Consider the following 15,830-nt stretch of genomic DNA (forward strand, 5'->3'; position numbering starts at 1 on the left):
ATATTCCCACCAGAGTTCCCTGAAGATCACGGCCACCCAAAATTGGAACTCCTCGCTCTTCACTTGTCTGGTGAAACACAACTCGACAGTAGTTTCAGTTTCAGTTTCAGTTTATTGGGATTTATATGCCGCCCTTTTCCCTGAGGGGACTCAGGGCGGCTTACAACCACAGGGGAGGGGAAGTGCAAGGTCAAAACAAACAATTAGTGAACAAAAGAAAAATGATAAAACACAACTTTCATTCAGCAATCAAACACTCGGGCGGGTGATTGGAACCTATTCCAGGCCTGCTGGGGAGAGCTCAGATCTTGAGGGCTGCGCGGAAGGGTCTGGATCTGGTGCGGGTGCGGATCTCCATGGGGAGCTCGTTCCATAGGGTCGGGGCAGCAACAGAGAAGGCTCCATCAGTGTGGTTCGCCCAGTCGGCATTGACCGGCTGATGGAATTCGGGAGGAGGCCTAGTCTGTGCGATCTAATTGGGTCGGTTTAGGGATGGTTAATCGGCAGAAGGCGCCGGTCTCTCAAGTACCCAGATCCACATACCATGGAGTGCTTTAAAGGTGGTCATTAGTATCCTGAAGCGCACCCGGAGACCAACAGGCAGGCCAGTGGCAGCTCGCGGAGGACAGGGCTGTAACGTGGGCGAACCGAGGTGCGCCCACTATCACTCGCGCGGCTGCATTTTGGACTAGCTGTAGTCGCCGGATGCACTTCAGGGGCAGCCCCATGTAGAGCCCATTGCAGTATTCCAGTCTGGAGATCACAAGGGCTCGAGTGACTGTTGTGAGGGCCCCCCGATCTAGGTAGGGCCGCAACTGGCGGACCAGGCGAACCTGGGCAAATGCCCCTGGTCACAGCTGACAGCTGGTGGTCAAAAGTCAGCTGTGGATCCAGGAGGACTCCTAAGTTGCGGACCCTATCTGAGGGGTATAAAATTTGACCCCCCAGCCTAAGCGTTGGTGTATTAGCCAAATTATTGGGGGGGAAACACAACAGCCACTCGGTTTTATCCGGGTTGAGCACCAGTTTGTTAGCACTCATCCAGTCCTTAACGGCCTCCAGACCTGGTTCATCACGTCCACCGCTTCATTGAGTTGGCACGGGCGGACAGATACAATTGCGTATCGTCCGCATATTGATGGTATTTTATCCCGTGCCTCCGAATGATCTCGCCCAGCGGTTTCATGTATATGTTAAATAGTAGGGGGATAAGACCGAACCCTGGGGTACCCACATGTTAGGGGCCTCAGGGACGATCTCTGCCCCCGACTAACACCGACTGCGACCTGTCCGAGAGGTAGGAGGAGAACCACCGCAGAACAGTGCCTCCCACTCCCACCTCCCGCAGTCGTCGCAGAAGGATACCATGGTCGATGGTATCGAAAGCCGCTGAGAGGTCAAGGAGAACCAGGATGGACGCATAGCCTCCATCTCTGGCCCTCCAGAGATCATCGGTCAATGCGACCAAAGCGGTTTCTGTGCTGTAACCAGGTCTGAAGCCGGACTGGAAGGGGTCAAGATAGCTAGCTTCCTCCAAGGCCCGTCGAAGCTGAAAGGCCACCACCTTCTCAACAACCTTCCCGATAAAGGGAAGGTTGGAGACAGGACGAAAGTTGTTTAAGATGGCTGGATCTAACGATGGTTTCTTTAGGAGGGGTCTCACCACCGCCGTTTTGAGTACGGCGGGGAAGTGCCCCTCCCGAAGGGAGGCGGTGACAACCGCCTGGATCCAGCCATGTGTCACCTCCCTGCTGTTAGCCACCAGCCAGGAGGGACACGGGTCCAGAATACAAGTGGAGGCACTTACAGCTCGGATGGCCTTGTCCGTAATTCCTTTGGGGAGGAAAAGGGGGAAAAATCTGCCTCCCAGCACTTTGACTCCTTGGAACAAACAGCAAACAGCTAGTTTCAGTTTCAGCACAGCCTGATTAGCACAAACAGCTGATTGTTGGGCCTCCCAACGATCAGCTGTTTCAGGCTGCAGAGATTGCCATAGGCTATTGCCGCCCCCCACGTGCCCCATTTTTGGCCTCCACATCTTGTTTTCGGCTTCCGCACACCCATTTCTGCCCCTTCTCGGCAGCGGGGATCGGAATGGGCAGAAAACGGGGCGCGCAGAAGCCAAAAATGGATGCAGGGGGCAAAAATGTGGCATGCGGAAGGGGCAATCCCTGCAGCCTGAAACGGGGGGTGGTCAGGAGGCTGATCCAACCAACAATCAGCTGCTTGTGCTAATCAGGCTGTGCTGAAACTGAAAGTTCGCTATTTGCTGCAAGGAAGCAAATTGCTGAGGCAAAGGGTGGGGGCCGGCAGGTGGGCAGTGCTATATTCAGTGTATAAGATGCACCCACATTTTTACCCTCTTTTAGGGAGGGAGTGCATCTTATACTCTGAAAAATACTGTACATTTTTTTTTCAAACAGGACAGGAAGCTATTAAAAGAGAGACTTTCAGCTTTATTACAAATAAAATGATCTGTTGTCTTTCCCCAACAGGCTCACCGCAACAATACATGATGGGTCTCTATTTGGGCCTTTTCCTGAATAAAATAGGGCTGGTTCTTTTCTTCATGGGTCTTTTCAAAATAAAGGCCCGTCGATGCTGTATGAGAGACATTTCTCCCCGTCTTCCGAAGGCTGAAATTCCCATTTCACAACTATTCCCGACCACATTCTGGATGGGAGGGAGGAGATCTGCCAGGAAATCAATAAGAATGTTATTTTTTTTAAAAATGTACAATGCTTCTTTTTGTAACCATCCGTATAGTTTACAAATGAATAAAATGAATAAAACAGAGAGAGAAAAAATCAACTTCCCATCCTTCTGTCAATTGGGGATTCCAAAATTACATGACATAACTGAAAAAGTGACTTACGACTGTTTTTCACACTTACAACGAATGCAGCAATCCCCATGGTCGTGTGATCAAAATTCAGAAAATTGGCAACTGACTCGTGTTTATGACAATTCCAGGGGTCCCCGTGACCCCCTTTGGCGACCTTTTGACAGGCAGTCAATGGGGAAGCAGGGTTCACTTAACCACTGTGTGACTGACTTAACTGCAGTGATTCGCTTAATAACCGTGGCAAAGAAAAGTTGTTAAATGGGGCAAAACTCACTTAACAAATGCCTTGCAGCGTAAATTTTGGGGGGAATTGTGGTTGTTAAGTCGAGGACTACCTGTGCTATTAATCTTGGTCTAGTTTAAGGCATAAAGTTTTTAAAAGATGGGAATTACAGAAATTACCATGAGAGTTTTCTGGCTGTCGTGAACTTCTCAGTGGCTTTTAATCATGGTACCCTCCTGGACCAGCTTTGGGGCTTGGGAGCAGGAGGCAGATTAACAGGACTTAGTTGGAAGAGACCTTGGAGGTCTTCTAGTCCAACCCCCTGCTCAGGCAGGAAATCCTGTACCGGGGTCGGCAACCTTAAAACACTTCCGGTTAGGCCACAAAAGTCCTAACTGGAAGCCTCCATTCAATTCGGATCGACCGGAAGTCCGGTTCCTGTATCATAGAGTCCTCCTAGCGCGGCATCCTTTTTCCTCTGCCAACCAGAAGTCCAGTTCCCCACCATAGAGTTCTTCCTAGCGCGGCATCCTTTTTCCTCTGCCAACCGGAAGTCCAGTTCCCCCACCATAGAGTTTCCTAGCACGGCATCCTTTTCCTCTGCCAACCGGAAGTCCAGTTCCCCCACCATAGAGTTTCTTCCTAGTGCGGCATCCTTTTTCCTCTGCTGACCAGAAGTGGGTTCCTGCACCATAGTCTCTTCCTAGCACGGCATTTCCCTCTGCCAACGGAAGTCCAGTTCCCCACCATAGAGTCTCTTCCTAGCGCGGCATCCTTTTTCCTCTGCCAACCGGAAATCCAGTGTCGTCATCCCGTTCCCCCCCCCCCCAAATAGAGTCTCTTCCTAGTGTGGCGTCCTTTTTCCTCTCCCTGTTCTAACCAAAAACCCCTATCAATTGGGAGCCGACCGTGACAGGGAGCCGCAGCAGAGGGAGGAAAGAGCCACCTGCGGCTCCGAGCCGCAGGTGGCCAACCCCTGTCCTATACTATTCCATCCTGTACCTACACCCTGCAACCACAACCGTCCAGACACTAGACATGTCTGTAGCATATTTTTATCCCGGGCCCAACTACATGAGCCAGGGGCCCATGAACTACAGTTGTGATGTGGCAGCCGCAGGGCCGGTTTCCCACCACGGAGCAGGCAGGGACCGAATTTGACATGGCTGCAACAGGAGCCCCGGTTCCAAGAGAAAAGGAAGCAGCTCCTGTGACCAGTTTAAAACCTGAGAAGCTGGCCCTTGAGAGAGCAGGATCCATAGGCTGAAATGTACCATAAACGGAGTCATTAAAATTTATGCATGTAGACAGGCGTCCTCGACTTACAAACGTTTGGTTACTGGCCGTTCCAAGTTACAACGGCACAGGAAAAAATTAATTATCGTTTTTCACTTATGACTGTTGCAGCAATCCCTTGGTCACGTGGACCAAATACAACACAATAGCAGAGTTGGAAGGGACCTTGGAGGTCTTCTAGTCCAACCCCCTGCCTAGGCAGGAAACCCTATACCGTTCCAGACAAATGGCCATCCAACCTCTTTTCCAGTGTTGGGACATTCAAACTTATGAAGGCAATTTCTGTTCCACTGGTTAATTGTTCTTACTATCAGGAAATTTCTCCTCAGTTCTAAGTTGCTTCTCTCGATTAGTTTCCACCCATTGCTTCTTGTTCTACACTCAGGTGGCTTGGAGAATAGTTTGACTCCCTCTTCTTTATGGCAACCCCTGACATATTGGAAGACAGCTATCATGTCTCCCTGGTCCTTCTTTTCATTAAACTACACACACCAGTTCCTGCAACCGTTCTTCATCTGTTTTAGCCTCCAATCCCCTAATCCTCTTTGTTGCTCTTCTCTGCACTCTTTCCAGAGTCTCCACATCTTTTCTACATCGTGGCAACCAAAACTGAATGCAAATATTCCAAGTGTGGCCTTACCAAGGGATTATAAAGTGGCATTAACCCTTCACGTGATCTTGATTCTTCCCTCTGTTGATGCAGCCTAGAACTGTGTTGGCTTTTTGGCAGCTGCTACACACGGCTGGCTCCTATTTAAATGGTTGTCCACTAGGACTCCAAGATCCCTTTCACAGTACTACTACTGAGCAAGGTACCACCTATGCTGTCCCTGTGCATCCAGATGCTTGCCAACTGACTCATATTTATGACAGTTGGCAGCATCCTGGGATCATGTGATCCCCTTTTGCAATCTTCTGATCGGCAAATTCAATGGAGGCAAGATTGACTTAACCACCATGTCACTAATTTAACAACGGCAGTGATTCACAATAAATGGTTAAGAAAAGTCATAAAATGAGGGGAAAATTCACTTAACAAATTTCTCGCTTAAGAACAAAAATTCTCCGCACGCCAATTGTGGCCGTCATAGTCAGTTGCCAAGTCTCTGGATTTCAATCACGTGTTCATGGGGAGGGGGGGATGCAACGGGCAAGCGTGAAAACCTGTCATAAGTCTTTTATCAGAGCTGTTGTGACTTCAAAAGGTCACTAAACCTTGTAAGTCGAGGACTTCCTGTAATCATGCAAGAGATAGTTCCAAAGCAAAGCTTTCCTTGTTCCTTGCTACTCACCTCTGCAAAGATGAAAGGGGAGCCATCCAGCCAGTTGATGGGCATTACATCCACCTTAATCTGAAATCTTCTACAGGAGAGGACATTCAGCTTCCTTTAGAGGGGGAAAAAAGACATTAGGAAAAGGTAAAAAAACATTCTTTGCTTAACTGATGCTCATCCCTTCTTTTGTCAATTCAGAATTTTGTAAGCCAGGATTACTGGTGAATCTTCATCAGGTCTGCACTGTTCACATTATAGGCTTCCCTTTGTGTTTCTAACCACTGGTCTTAAAAACTCGCATGGCCAGAGGCTACCAAAGGGCCTGGTTTGGTTTGAGAAATCTCACACCTTTTTCTCTCAAGTCAGTTTAAACCAGACCAAGACTTTCTACTCCAGGGGGGTGGCAAAACTCAAGGCCCGTGTGTTGGGAATATAATTCTGACAGCTGGGTTGGCAACATAAAATCATGTAACAATGCTGTACCTGTTTCTTTAAATCATACTGTAAAATGTGATTGGTTGCTGTTTTCCTCAATCGGCCATAAGAGGGAGCCAGAGTGACTGTTAGCTCTGTTTGTTAGATGCTGGGCTGATCTGAGTGTTTTGGAAGGTGGCTGTTAGAAAGTGCCGTGAGCTATTGTAAGTTTTGCAACTGCAAGCAAACTTTGAGTACCGGACTGTTTGTATCATACTGGACTATGTTATTGGATTATCCCTTAACTGAAAGACATTGATGACTGACTGTCTTACCCGTGTATGACTTGGACTGTTTGATGGACTCTGATACCTCTATTTCCACGAAAGTAAAAGCCTATTTAAACTGCAGTGTCTCTGTATGCTGGTTTGTGTGTTCTCCAACACAACGCTTCTCTGAACATATTCGCTCTCCCAACAGGGAGTGTACACAACACCGTGGACCGGATCTGATCATTTTCAGCTACGATGGCCTCCTGCAGCCCTCTGCCACCAAAAATGAAGCTTGGGGAGAGCAGAGGGCTAGCAAAACAAACAAAAAAGCAAAGCAAAAGAGAAATGTTTCCTCTTTTGCATTTGAGCATGCAAGAAGGGACAGGAAAGGAGGAAGGGAAGGAGGAAGGAGGAAGAAAAAAGAAGGGAAGAAAGAAAGGGAGGAAAAGGAAGGAAAGAGGGGAAGAAAAAGAATGAAGAGGGAAGGAAAAACAAGAAAAGGAAGGAAGGAAGGAAGGAAGGAGGAAGGAAGGAAGGAAGGAAAAAAGGAAATGAATGAGGGAGAGTCTGAGGGAAATCCTGCCCTAGCACTTGGCCCCGACGTGAATGATGTCCAGCGGGCCATGCCTACCCTGGCCCCATCCAAGTCAAACACGACCGCAATGCAGCCCTCAATGAAACAGAGTTTGACACCCCTGGTCTACTGTTATCAACACCAAGTGTATTCTCTAAAATCCATTCAACCTATTCAGTTAAGTTAGCAACAAGCAAGGTGAACTTATTCTGTTACGACTCTAGAAAGAGTGCAGAGAAGAGCAACAAGGGGACTGGAGGCTAAAACATATGAAGAACAGTTGCAGGAAGGGTGTGTCTAGTTTAATGAAAAGAAGGACAGGGGAGACATGATAGCAGTGTTCCAATATCTCAGGGGCTGCCACAAAGAAGAGGGAGTCAAAGTTCTCCAAAGCACCTGAGGGCAGAACAGAAGCAATGGGTGGAAACTAATCAAGGAGAGAAGCAACTTAGAACTTAGGAAAAATTTCCTGACAGTGAGAACAATGAATCAGTGGAACAGAAGTTGCCTCCAGAAGTTGTGAATGCCCCAACACTGGAAGCCTTTAAGAAGATGCTGGATAGCCATTTGTCTGAAAGGGTATAGGGCTTCCTGCCTAGGCAGGGGGTTGGACTAGAAGACCTCCAAGGTCCCTTCCAACTCTGCTATTGTATTCTATTGTATTCTATTCTCTCTTTACTATTTCTTTCTATTCTATTTTTCATTTCAACCCCTAGCTGCAAATATTCTCCTTTATCAGGACTTTTCTCCTTGTCTGCATAAGGAACAGCTGGGCAGATACAGGTGTCTGCAGAACAACTATCCCCAGAACCCACAAGGATTTCGAGGCCCATGGACTACAGATCTTACTTTGGCAGCTGTTTGGACCAATGCCCACACGAAAAGGTAGGCAATGAATTTGACACAACTGCAGACACTTTCCCTGGCCAAAGGAGCGGCATAGTTGAGGGAGCAGCGCACTTGAGGGATGCAGGAAAAACCCCGGTTACATTTGCCTTACCTTCCTGCCTTGGGTTTGTATCATGGTGTTCTCATCATCTTCAGGCTCTGCCTGGAGCAGCTCTGGAGAGAAGTACTAAGAACTTGCTCCGGCCTCATGTTGAAATGCTAGAAGAGAAGCATTTAAAAATTATGAGCCTACTATTCAAGAATGGACATTAAAAGTAACAAACCTAGCAGAGATGGCTAAAAGATCAGCATATCTCAAGGACCATTCAAACGAGAGATCTAAACTGGAGTGGAGAAGATGGATTGACTATACTCAAAATAAATATGGGACTTAAGCAGAGGTGGGTTCCTACCAGTTCGCACCTGTTCGGTGGAACCGGTTCATCAAATCTAGAAACAGGCGACACCTACAGAAGAGGTTCCAAAATTTTTGAAACCCACCACTACCACACAACACCACACACACAGAAGACAGACAGACAGAGAAGAAAGAAAGGAAGAAATAAATAGCAAAAAAAAGAGAGATGAAAGAAAAAAGAAAAAAGGGACAGAGAAAAGGAAGAAAAAGAGAGAGAAGAAAGAAAAAAACACATGGCCGGCAAGCCACTCCCACAAAGGAGGCCACACCCACAGAGCAGGTTCCAAAAATTTTTGAAACCCACCACTGGACTTAAGAAATTCCAGATAGCTTATGACTGAAGAAACAAGGAATGATAAAATCTGTTTAGAGCTAGCCTAACAAAGAGGAGTTAAAGCTCAAATGAAAGATGATACTAACTTTTTTTTAAAGTTTATTTTAGAATGTTTTTGTTAAACATTTATACCCTGTATTGGTTCTGGGAAGTCGGGGTGGGTAGGGGGAAAGTTGGGGGGGTTGAGGGGGGAGGGAAGTAAATATTTGTAAAAGTTTTTTTTTTCAAAATTTTCAATTAAAAAAAAGATGAGCCAGCCATGTGCTGCAGCTGCCAAAAAAAAGGCCAACAGAGTTCTAGGCTGCATCAACAGAGGGATAGTATCAAGATCACGTGAAGGGTTAAGGGCAACAGCACTTAATATACCGCTTTACAGTGCTTTTACAGCCGTTTCTCTAAGCGTTAACAGAGGAGGCAGAGTGAGCCTCTTGCCTCCAACACTTAGGATCCTCATTTTACCGACCTCGGAAGGACAGAAGGCTGAGTCAACCTTGAGCCTGGCGAGATTCGAACTGCCGCTAGCAGTCAGCAGGTGCCTGCAGTACTGCACTCTAACCGCTGCGCCAGCGTGGCTCATAGTAACGGTAACATTATAGCACCACTTTATAAGGCCTTGTTAAGGCCACATTGGAATACGGCATCCAGTTTTGGTCGCCACGATGTAGAAAAGATGTGGAGACTCTAGAAAGGGTGCAGAGAAGAGCAAGGAAGAGGATTAGGGGACTGGAGGCTAAAACATTGAAGAACGGTTGCAGGAACTGGGTACGTCTAGTTAATGACAAGAAGGACCAGGGGAGACATGATAACAGCCTTCCAATATCTCAGGGGTTGCCCCAAAGAAGGAGCCAAGGTGGCGCAGTGGTTAAATGCAGCACTGCAGGTACTGCTAGATCAGCAGTTCAGCGGTTCAAATCTCACCGGCTCAGGGTTGACTCAGCCTTCCATCCTTCCGAGGTGGGTAAAATGAGGACCCGGATTGTTGGGGGCAATATGCTGACTCTCTGTAAACCGCTTAGAGAGGCCTGAAAGGCCTATGAAGCGGTATAAGTCTACTGCTATTATGCTATTGCTATTCTCCAAGGCACCTGAGGGTAGAACAAGAAGCAATGGTGGAAACTAATCAAGGAGAGAAGCAACTTAGAACTGAGGAGAAATTTCCTAAGAATGGGAACAATAAATCAGTGGAACAGCTTTTCCACTGATTTCCACTGATTCCACACAGAGCCATTTGCTAGGGCACATGAGGCATTGCCCTGTTACAGTGCACATGTGCACGCTGGCCAGCTGATTTTGGCCTTCTTTTGAGGTCATTTTTCGCCCTCTAAAGGCTTCAGGGAAGTTCTTGAAACCTTCGGGGGAGCCGGGGGGGGCCTGTTTCCGCCCTCCCGAGGCTCCTAGAAAGCCTGGGGAGGGCGAAAAAAACCACAGCAAAAGCAGGGGGGGGTTGCTGGATGCGCAGCATGGGGAGGCGCACATAGGATTACGGGTGTGGCACCACCACCACCCCCTGCGCTCTCCCCACACAGGAGCCAAAAAAGATTAGCCATCTCTGGACTACCGTATTTTTCAGAGTATAAGACGCACCTTTTCCCCCCAAAAAAGAAGCTGAAAATCTGGGTGAGTCTTATACACAGAATACAGCATTTTTGGCTTCCCAAAACCCCTTGGCAAAAATGGCCGTGCGTATCCTTTAGGAGGCTTTCAAAGAGCTCCTGCGGAAACCAGCAATGAGTGGAAATGGCCCATTTTTTGCTCAATTTTGCCCCCCCCCACTTCCTGGAACCCCCAAGAGTACTCTATAGGCCTCCTAAAGCTATGCATGCAATTTTTTTGGACAAAAAAAAAACGGCCCATTTTTCTGAAAAATGGCCATTTTTTGCTTGTTTTGGGGGGGGCGGTGTCCCCCCCCCCTCGGAAACACTTGGCAAGCCTCCTAAGGGCTACTCATGCCTTTTGGGCGGGGGGAATCACAAAAACGGCGGTTTTTGGGAGGTTTTGCTGAGTGCAAAAACGTTTTTTCTAAAAATTTGCCTCTTCAAAGCATCTTGGTGCGTCTTATACTCCGAAAAAAAACGGCATGTCATGGCCCAGTTGGAGCCCGAGGATGAGACTAGGAGCTAGGGCCAATGGGGGAACGACTGGAGGAGCAGATTGAGGCAGTCCCAGATCCTCAGGCTAGGGAAGGGTCGCCAGCGAGGGAGAGGGGCAGAGGAAAATCAGGTTTGGGGGGGGGGGCAGGCAGGCAGTGGAGCAGACGAGAAATATCTCCTCCCCATCCCAGAGGAGGGGGATCAGCGCAGGGCAGTCCGAATACTCCGGAGAAGGGCACCCCGCCCCTCTTCACAAGGCTCACCTGGGGAACGAGGTTTAAAGTGACGCTGTTTGCCAGGAACAAACGCTGCTTTTTCCATCCTCACAGGCTGTACCAACGTCTGGATACTTTGCTGGGCTTGCCTGCCTTGTCTGCCATGCTGCCTGGCCATCTGTGAGGTCGCAGTGATACAGTTACTATGGGTGGTGATGCTGCGGTACCAGTGAATTCTTTTGGTGACGAGGACTCCTTGGGAAATACGACACTGAACTGGGGCTGCTCTCAGAACTGAGCTGCTCCTCTGAACTAATAGCAGCCAGGAACTATTAGAAATTTGCTCTCGGATTTGCAGTGAACGGTGGGGCTTGGGGGGGGGGGGCAGTTGGAACTATAAAGGAGAGTTAAGTCTTCATTCTGGCTGTGTTGTTTCCGTGCTCAGTTCCGGGTCATCGCAGACTAGGGAGACATGATAGCAGTCTTCAATATCCTCAGGGGCTGCTACAAAGAAGAGGAGTCAAGCTACTCTCCAAGGCACCTGAGGGCAGAACAAGAAGCAATGGGTGGAAACTATCAAGGAGAGAAGCAACTTAGAATTGAGGAGAAATTTTCTGACAGTGAGGCCAATTAATCAGTGGAACAGTTTGCCTGCAGAAGTTGGAATGCCCAACACTGGAAGTCTTGTAAGAAGATGTTGGATAGCCATTTGTCTGGACGGTATAGGGTTTCCTGCCCTAGGCAGGGGATTGGACTAGAGACCTCTAAGTCCCTTCCAACTCTGCTATTGTATTGTATTGTATTGTATAACTCTAGAAAGAGTGCAGAGAAGAGCAACAAGAGGATTAGGGGACTGGAGGCTAAAACATATGAAGAACGGTTGGAGGAACTTGGGTAGGTCTGTTTAATGAAAAGAAGGACCAGGGGAGACATGATAGCAGTCTTCCAATAGCTCAGGGGTTGCCACAAAGAAGAGGGAGTCAACTATTCTCCAAGGCACCTGAGGGCAGAACAAGAAGCAATGGGTGGAAACTAATCAAGGAGAGAAGCAATCTGGGATTAAGGAGGTATTTCCTGGCGGTCAGAACAATTAATCAGTGGAGTGACTTGCCTCAGGAAGTTGTAAATGCTCCAACTCTGGAAGTTTTTAAGGAGAGAATGGACAACCATTTGTCTGAAATGGTAGTTTCCTGCCTGAGCAGGGAGTTGGACTAGAAGACCTCTTAAGGTCCCTTCTGTCAAGGCCCTGAAGAATAGCTGCCAGCTGATGTAAAGACTGCAAGACTGTAATTTGTAAGCTGAAGGCAAGGCTGATGAAATAAGGTTGAATCATTGCAGCTGTGGTATAACCCTTTTTAAGACTCTGATCAGAGGCCCACAAAAGTCCATATAATTGGCTATTAAGAGGATGTTTTCTTCCTCTCATCTTATATTCAGTTCCTCCTTGTGTCTGTAGTGAATGGTAAGGGAATTTATCTCCTGCAGATATGTCTGTATACAGTTGCATATAAACCACTATTAAATGTCTTAGGCTCTGTGGCTATGTATTGTTCCGAGTTTATCACTACTAGTCACGTTGCCAAAACTCTTGACACCTTCCAGCTGTTTTTCTATTCTATTCTAATACCATATTTCCAGAGTATAAGACAGACTTTTCCAACCTTCAAAAAAGAGCTGAAAACCTGTGTGCATCTTATTAACCTGAATACAGCATTTTTGGCCTCTCAGAACCCCACCCTCTTCCCAAAATGGCCGTGCAGAGCCTTTAGGAAGCTTCCAGAGATCTCCTCGGACTGGGGAGGGCAGAAATGAAGCGAAAATGGGGCCATTTTTTGCTCAATTTTGTCCCCCCCACCCCCACCCCAGCACTCTATATGCCTCCGAAAGCTATGCATGGGCCCATTTTAGCAAAACGGGCCACGTTTGTCATTTTTGGCTTCACCCCACCCCCCAGGAGCACTCTACAGGGCTCCTAAAGGCTATTCATGCCCTTTTTCTAGAAGAAGAAAAAGGCCCGTTTTTGGGAGAGTGGGGAAAGGTCTGCAGAGTGCAAAAACTTTTTTTTTTAATTTGCCTCTTCAAAATCTTGGTGCATCTCATACTCCAAAAAATATGGTAATATCTCATGGGGGTGGGGGGAGATAACCATTCCACAATTCCTATGGCAGGAAACCTGTGGATAATATTAGTCTTATCCTAGATCTATGTCTGTATTGTACGTTGTCTCTCTGCCTGCCTACCTACCTACCTATCAATTACATTTTGCATGGCATTTGTCAAACTCTTTAAATGCAGCAGAGTATCCTCTCCTGAGTGTGACCATGGTGCTCCACTTCACACCCTGGACCACATGGAGAGAAAGCTGCCATTTGAGAGCTTACACAGGAAGAAAAGCAGATTTTCCTCCAACTAACAAAATACTAGTGCTTAATTGAATAATAATAGATAGATGATAGATAGATATAGATGAGAGAGATACAGATAAATGGATGGATGGATTGGGATACTTGGACTTACTTGGACTTAATCTTCGTAAATGTCAACGTCCATAAGGCAGTGACTGTTGCATTGTGAAGACCAGGGGCAGGACGTCACGGATTACAGCACGCCATTGATTCCGATTTAGGGCGGCTTGTTGGGCATCGGTTATTGAAAAATGGAGTGGTTGGAGATCGTGAGCCGCTTGGGATATCCACGTTTTCTTTGGGGCATTTCGTGCGATTTTCCACCCATCCGGTCGCAGCGAGTTAATCGATCGGTAAGGTAATCGGCTATTGTCCATACGGCAAACGTGTCCAAACCACCTAAGTCGTTGTCTTCTTAGGTAAAGTTCGATTGTAGTTTGGTTTTTACACAGCTGCAATACCGTTTCGTTTTTCCACCGGTCCCGTAGAGTTATGTGCAGAATGTTGCGCAGGCATCTTAGCTGGAATCGCTCTAATAGGTTTGGGATAGATGAATAGGACACAACAGGATATAGAAAGGATATGATATAGGATTAGGATACAGGATAAATGGGTATGATAGATAGATATGGATGGATGGGATGCAGACAGATAAATGGATGGATGGATATAGATAGATGGATAGGATGTAGGATAGGTTAGAAATAAGATAGGATAGGGAAGATAGGATATGATATAGGATTACAATAGGATAGAGAGAGATAAATGGATGATAAATGGGTAAAACAGATATAAATAAATGGATGGATGATATAGATGAATAGGATAGGATGTAGGATAGTATAGGATATAGGATTAGGATAGATGATAAATGGGTAAGAGATGGATGGATATAAATGGATGGATATAGACAGATGGATAGGATAGGATGTATTATAGGATATGAAATAGGAAGTTAGGATTAGGATAGGATAGATAGATGACGGAGACAGCTAAATGGATGGATAATGGATAGATAGATCAGATGGGAAAGCTAGATATAAAAGGATGGATGAATAGAAGGATATGATATAGGATGAGATAGATGATAAATGGGATATAGATGGATGGATAGATAGATATAAATGGACGGATATAGACAGATGGATAGGATGTAGGATAGGATATGAAATAGGAAGTTAGTGATGGGATATAAGATTAGGGTAGGATGGATGGATGCAAATGGATGGATATAGATAGATGATAGGGTAGGATAGGATATGAAATAGGAAGTAGTGATGGGATATAAGATTAGGGTAGGATGGATGGATGCAAATGGATAGATAGATGGATAGGATGTAGGATAGGATATGAAATAGGAAGTTAGTGGGGATATAAGATTAGGGTAGGATGGATGGATGCAAATGGATGGATATAGATAGATGGATAGGATGTAGGATAGGATATGAAATAGGAAGTTAGTGATGGGGAGAGGATGAGAGATGAGATAAATGGATGGATAATGGATAGGAAAGATAGATATAAATGGATGGACGGAGGAACAGGATAGATATAGGATGATATGATATAGGAGTGGATAGATGATAAATGGGATGGATGGATGGATGTAGATGGATGGAGAGGAGAGGAGGTAGGATTAAGAGGCCGAGTCAACCTGAGGCCTAGGGAGGAACTCTGCTGGATGAAGTCCCTCCCCGCGTGAAAGACCCAGAGACCCTCCCTCAGGGGAGACCCCGGCCCAACCGGCCTCCCTGCCCTGTCCCCGCGCTTACTGGGCCGCCGTCGCCGTCGTCGCCGCCGCCAAAGCCTCTTCTAAAGCCTCCGCCAGGCTCTCCATCTCCCTCGCCCGCCATGTTGCTTCTCCTCAGGCCACGAGCTCCTCCGCGCCGAGAAGAGCCGGAAGGTGCGGTGACGTCATTTCCTCCTCCCCTTCTTCTAACGGAAATCGCTTCGATTTCCCACACGGGCGATGAAAGGGAAGTGGCCGGAAATGCCCCGGGCGCCATCTTTGTTGAAGGCACGAGGTAGCCGTCGGTTTCCGGCTGCCCATGAGCGGGACTCGTCTCTCCTCTCTATCCTTTTTACCTGAAAGTGGCTCTGCTCTGTTGGAAGGGGGCTCGTTAACCTCAATATTGATTCAATTGGATACACGCCGCTCTTCACTTTTCGTATCTCTATGGTCTTTTTTTCCCCACCCCTCTGCTAGAAAACGGAAATATCCTGGGAAATATTAAGAAGGCAGACTATTATATTTCCCTGGATGTGAAAAGGGAGGAAAATATGTTTTTAAAGACAAAGTAGCTCCCTGCAGCTTCCTGCCCTCCCCCCACCTTTGTCAATGAGCCATCAAAGCCTGAGCTAGTCTACTCTACATGACAAAGGTAGAATTAGCCTTCCACAGAAACTCACCGCATGGCACCTGGGAAAATTGCATCAGCCAGCAAAACAACCAAACTTGGGACTCAAAGCACAGCCTACAGAGGTGCCCCTGCATGGGCCCCATGGCAGCCTGACAACCAATCAAAATACAAGATGAAGATCAAAGGCTACAGAGGGCATAAAACCAGGGACTTTCAGCATCT

At 47.1% G+C, this 15,830-nt stretch overlaps 2 long non-coding RNA genes and 2 other non-coding genes across 4 annotated transcripts; all 4 read right to left on the bottom strand.

Moving 5' to 3' along the window:
* Positions 1-2,435: 2,435 nt before the first annotated feature.
* On the bottom strand, positions 2,436-6,152 carry LOC116509341. Its single transcript, XR_004255495.1, has 2 exons — positions 5,657-6,152; positions 2,436-2,693 (listed from the first exon to the last, which is right to left on the bottom strand). It is a non-coding gene; the product is annotated as an uncharacterized LOC116509341 (long non-coding RNA).
* On the bottom strand, positions 4,105-4,239 carry LOC116509835. The gene has a single exon (XR_004255554.1). It is a non-coding gene; the product is annotated as a small nucleolar RNA SNORA5 (small nucleolar RNA).
* Positions 6,153-7,679: 1,527 nt separating the features above from the next.
* LOC116509836 lies at positions 7,680-7,810 on the bottom strand. Its single transcript, XR_004255555.1, has one exon. It is a non-coding gene; the product is annotated as a small nucleolar RNA SNORA5 (small nucleolar RNA).
* Positions 7,811-7,964: 154 nt separating this feature from the next.
* Positions 7,965-13,614, bottom strand: LOC116509790. The gene is made up of 3 exons (XR_004255533.1): positions 13,361-13,614; positions 10,892-11,384; positions 7,965-8,005 (listed from the first exon to the last, which is right to left on the bottom strand). It is a non-coding gene; the product is annotated as an uncharacterized LOC116509790 (long non-coding RNA).
* Between the last annotated feature and the right edge of the window lie 2,216 nt (positions 13,615-15,830).

This window comes from Thamnophis elegans, chromosome 5 (assembly GCF_009769535.1).
Source record: "Thamnophis elegans isolate rThaEle1 chromosome 5, rThaEle1.pri, whole genome shotgun sequence".
In the NCBI taxonomy this organism is placed as follows: domain Eukaryota; kingdom Metazoa; phylum Chordata; class Lepidosauria; order Squamata; family Colubridae; genus Thamnophis; species Thamnophis elegans.